Source organism: Triticum aestivum, chromosome 2D (genome assembly GCF_018294505.1).
Source record: "Triticum aestivum cultivar Chinese Spring chromosome 2D, IWGSC CS RefSeq v2.1, whole genome shotgun sequence".
Lineage (NCBI taxonomy): Eukaryota > Viridiplantae > Streptophyta > Magnoliopsida > Poales > Poaceae > Triticum > Triticum aestivum.
The window spans coordinates 35,417,464-35,422,969 of NC_057799.1; the positions used below are offsets into that span (position 1 = coordinate 35,417,464).

At 44.4% G+C, this 5,506-nt stretch overlaps 1 pseudogene; it reads right to left on the reverse strand.

The window, feature by feature from the left end:
- Positions 1-2,501: 2,501 nt before the first annotated feature.
- Positions 2,502-4,893, reverse strand: LOC123048547 (uncharacterized; annotated as a pseudogene).
- Between the last annotated feature and the right edge of the window lie 613 nt (positions 4,894-5,506).

A 5,506-nucleotide genomic window follows, 5' to 3' on the forward strand; every position in this document is an offset into this window, starting at 1 on the left:
GCAAATCCTCCCAATTCCTATTCGGCTCCTCTGCGCCAGTTAACGCGCAAGTATTTTGTTAACTGGCGCTTGAAGGCGTTGTGCATGGGAACTGGATCCCATTTCTGTCTTTTGTTCGTTTAGGTTTTTCTGGACCTGTTTTGTTTGTTTTTTCTTTCTTTTTTCTTTTCTCTTGTTCTCTTTTATTTTCAAAATTTGTGAACTTTTTTAAATTCATGAACTTTGTTTTGAAAATCTGTGAACTTTTTTCAATGTCGTGATTTTTTTAAATTGATTTTTTTTTCAAATTCGTGAACTTTATATTTTCAAAATCGTTGAACTTTTTTCAAGTTAGTATTTTTTTCAAAACCAACGAACTTTTATAAATTCATGTTATTCTTATTTCGAAATAAATGAAATTTTTGCCAATGCACAAACTTTTTTCAAACTTATGTCAAATACGTGAACATTATTTTTCAAAATTAATTAACTTTTTCAAATCGTCGTACTTTTTTTTCTTCCAAAATCCACGAAGTTTTTCTGTTTTTGCTTATCAGTTTATTAACAATGCTTGTGCTAGCATGACTACCTGCAGATGTCTTCTTTGCTAGTCTTTGCTCCTGGACATATACTGCCGAGAGGTAGTCTTTGTATTTTGGTTTAATATCTTGTATATTGGCTGGAGCTGTACCACCGGATATATCAAGTTGTACTAGAAAAACATATTTTATGGATGTTATGGTGACACACACTTCATTTCGTTGAGATATCATTTTTTCCCCAAGTTCTCATGTTTGGGGTGCAGTGTTCATGAACCTTAATACTGTTGCTGCTCATGAGTAAGATAAACCTGGTGAGAAAAAGAAATACTATGTGTCAGTTATGGCAGTCAATACCATCCTGCATCAAGTATTAGAAAATAAATAAGCTAACTTAAACAAGAAAATACATGAGATATTCAGTGATTCAGTCAGACTTGCAGATACATCAGAGATTCAGGCAACTTGCAGTTAAAACAAAGGTTATATGACAGTAGCAATACTACCATTAATTTTTCCCCAAAATCCCCGAACGTTTTTATATTTCTTGTTTTTTTAATTAGTGAACATTTTTTTTTCAAAATGGATGAACATTTTCAAATCTACGAACTATTTTTCAATATCTCACGATTTATTTTTTCTAATCAATGAACTTTTTCCAAATTCATTTTTTAATTTCAAAAATGATGAACTTTTTTCAAGTCCACTTTTTTTTTAAACTTATTGCAAATACGTGAACTATTTTTTCAAAATTCGGGAACATGTTCTGTTTTTGCTTATAATTTCATTTACAATGCCTGTGTTAGCAAGACTTCCATCAAATGTCTTCTTTGCTAGTCTTTGCTCCTGGACATATACTGCCGAAAGATAGTCTTTGTTTTGGTTGTGGAATTTTGTATATTGGCTGGAGCTGTACCACCGGACATATCAAGTTGTACTTGAAAAACATATTTTCTGGATGTTATTTCATTTCGTTGAGATAGCATTTTTTCCCCAAGTTCTCATGTTTGGGGTACAGTGTTCACGAACCTTAGTACTCCCTCCGTCCGGAAATACTTGTTATCGAAATGGATAAAAGGGGATGTATTTAGATGTATTTTAGTTCTACATACATCTCTTTCTATCTATTTTGATGACAAGTATTTCCGGACGGAGGGAGTACTACTCAGTAGAATCTAGGCAACACGTTTGTCGCCAACTGTTGCTGCTCATGAGTACGATAAATCTGGTGAGAAAAAAAAATACTATGTGCCAGTTATGGCCATATATAAGCAGTTCATGGTATTTTTTTCCTTTTCATTTTGCCTAGCAGAGAAGGTGCCTGCTGTTGTGGAGCAGCAAACTGAAGTAATGAGCTTGCAAATGTTGAAATCCCAGGACTGTTCTTTGGTGATGTGTCACTTGATACAAAATTCCCTTCTCCTAATTATCTAGGTTCCGTTTCCCTTTTGGCCTGAAAGAAATGTTGGGGCCTCATTTCTGCCTGTGGTACAATGCAGTCATGCCGGGCACCAAAATTAAGCTCAGGAGGTGACAAGGCATGGCTGCTGCTCTTTCAAAACCGAGTCTTATTCGCCTCAGATGATACGACAGTGTTTACTACACCATGAACAATTTGTTTTGGTCTGCCAAGCCCGTGTATGAAAAGCGGTAATCGCCTCACCGTGTTAGCATGGCTGCGTTGCATGGGTTCATTCTGTAAAATGACAACCGTTGTAATGTACTACTTGCTCTATAACTTAATATAAGATGTTTTTTGTAATAACGATAGTACCAAAAAACGTCTTATATTAAGTTATGGAGGGAGTATGCTTTAAGGCACTGCATGGATTCTAAAAACACACAAAACAGAAGAACGATTCTAAAAGGAATTAAGGACCGTCAGCTCATTGTAAAAGCTACTACATTTTCCAGTTATGTGAAATGCATGATCCAAAAAAAATTGCAGGACCATCAACTCATTGCAAGTACCCTACAGTGAAACGCTTTGTCTACGAAGCCGTGGCAGTCACATCACACGATGAATGTCAGAAGAGCTACTACATTCCAGCATCACTACAAAATTGTTCAGCCATTGGTCGCAACACTTTCAGTAGTTCTGAATCGAGACCTGCTGGGTTTTCTGAATCTGTATCTATCCATCTATAGGCAAAAGTTGACGCCATCATATCCGAGGCAGCGAAACTTGTGAACAGGTGAACTGTGGGGACTCCCGCTCTGATCTTCCTCTACTGTGCATCGACATCCGGGTATCGCAGCGTGTCGTAGCCTGAATTAGCAGAAATTATGTGCGAGTTAGGCGGCAGACCAATAATAATCAATAAAAAGATCAAGAAGCAAAAAACCTGAAACAACATAATGTGCAAGAAACTAAACATTTTATACACTATTGCAAGATACTGGACCTAAATTTTATTCACGGTTTAGAAAATTATTAGTATCTTCTCTGCTAAGGTGAAATGAGATGACTGAACTTGATTTGGCCTTTTAGCTTCCATAGTTTCTACTAGCGGCAAACATATGGAATGGACGAACTGAATTATCTTAATCAAGAACAGAAATGTCCAACTAGCTTTGATAAATACACTATTTCCATCCAACTACTTTTACTTTCAGACAATTCCCAGGTTCTAACAGAATGTATCATAATATTACGACTGGTCATGTACAAAACCTGAATACAAATCATGTGCAGAAACAAGATTTAATTTACCACAGTTGGAACCTGAATTTTGTTCAGAGGTTATTCAAACACAAGCAAAATGGGCTAAATCAAATGGATATGATCACCATCTTCTCTGTTAAGGCTGAAAAGAGATGAATCAACAAGATTACAACAGTTTCAGACCTCAACAGATTCAGATAACTGTTTTTCAGACTATAACAATTTCAGTAAACTGTTCTTCAGACCACAACAGTTTCAGTAAACTATACCAAAGTCTGAACGTCGTGTGTAACAAATTCAGTCAAAGATTCACCATTAGGAGATATATGTGCATAGGAAGTTGGGGCATGGAGAGAGGCTCTCACCAGGGGTCCCGGCCAGGAAGACGACGATCTCAAGGGTCCCACCATAGCCACCGTTGGGCAGGTCGACGACGAGCGGGGTCAGCCTCCCATGGCGGCCCGCTCGGACGCACATGGCGATGTTCGGGTCGTCCTCGTCGATGTGGGCCGCCAGGTAGCCTCTCAGGCTGAACGCGGACCTCCCCCTGAACCAGAACTGGCGCCAGCCGTCGTCCTCGGGGTCCTCGGGGTAGTGCCCGTCCTCGAGCGCCAGCACGAACCGGATGCGCCGTCCGGGAGAACTAAATATGGCGGAGAATATCGGGCGATTCTGCAGTTGAATCGCAGAGAAGCAACCATGGTTATGTTCTGGAGATCAAGAACTGCTCGAAAATTCGGCAAGAACAGAACTGCAGTTCAAATGAACGACGCCGAATAATCTAATTCGCTCAATCGATAGGAGCAATTCAAGAAAGGGGTCATGGCGAACTCACCGGGCTATGATCGGCAGGCATGGCCGCCTCTCCCGGGATGGGCTCGACGCCTCGGATCTCCCGTTCCGCTCCCCGGCGCGTGAATATGGCGGAGAGGTCTATTAGGGGAGTCTGCAGTCAACCATTAACCATAGTTATGTTCGGGAGATCTGCAACTGAAAGAAACTAACACAATTCGCAATCGCCGAAAGCAATTCAAGAAGCGGGTCATGGGCTCATGGCGAGCTCACCGGAAGCGGGCCAGGAATGGCAGGCATGCCCGCCTCTCTCAAGGGGATGGGCTCGACGATCCAGTACATCATGGAGCTGGCCTTGTCGTCGACGGTGACGCCGGCGGAGTTCCAGGGGAGGTACTTGCCGTTGGCGCGGAGGTAGCTGCCGCCGACATGGCGGAGCATGACGACGTCGTCCGCGAAGTCCGACACACGGCCCGCCACATGATGGCCTCCACCTCCGGCTGATCGTAGTCGCGCAGTTCCGTGCGGAGGCCGTTGTGGCCGCGCCGCGCCGGCCTGGCCGTGGCGGCGAGGTAGCGGCCGTAGGCGGCGTTGTGGAGGAGCAGGTACGGGCCACCGCCGTCGCGGTCTCCATCGCCGTCTCCGTCTCCTTCGCCGTCGCCGTCTCCGCCGTCGTAGATGTGCACTGCCCACGCCGCGTTCATGGAGGCGCGGGGCTGGCTGAGCGTGACGCTCTCCCCGTCGTCGGCGGCGTGGAGGTAGGTGCGCTGCACGCGGCTCCGCAGCCGCACGTGGTGCCCGTCCTGGAAGCGGTCCATCGGTCGCCGGCGCCGGAGGGCGGATGCGGTGGGCTGCTGCGCCTGCGCGGTGGGGAGAGGAGGGCCGGGGTTCTTGGTTCGTTGGGACTCCAGCCGGCGAGGAAAGCTGTTGGTTGAGGCGGTTGCGTTGGGCGCCAAAGGCGATGTATTTCAAGGCGCGGCAGGTGCGGGCTTTGGGCGGGCTTGCGGGCCGTATCCTCTGCCAAAGCCCACACTACCTAACACCGTCTCTTCCTGCACAGGCCCGCACGAGCCTCTTTCCTTATCATAGTTGATAGACATTTAACGAGAGTTGCTAAAAAAAAGTTGATAGTCATTTACACCTCAAAAAAAAAGTTGATAGTCATTCTATTACAACCAGCTGTTGGACGTCCGGACAATATTCGACTGTTCTACTTCCCATAGCTATTATGTTTCCCTTGTAATCCCTAAGAATAGATCCACTTATTTTGCTTTGTATAATAGAGAGTAGAGGGGAGAAGAAACATAAGATCCAACTATAATAGCAAAGCTCGCGATACATCAAGATCGTGCCAAATCAAGAACACGAGAGAGAGAGAGATCAAACACATAGCTACTGGTACATACCCTCAGCCCCGAGGGTGAACTACTCCCTCCTCGTCATGGAGAGCGCCAGAATGATGAAGATGGCCACCGGTGAGGGTTCCCCCCTCCGCCAGGGTGCCGGAACAGGGTCCCGATTGGTTTTTGGT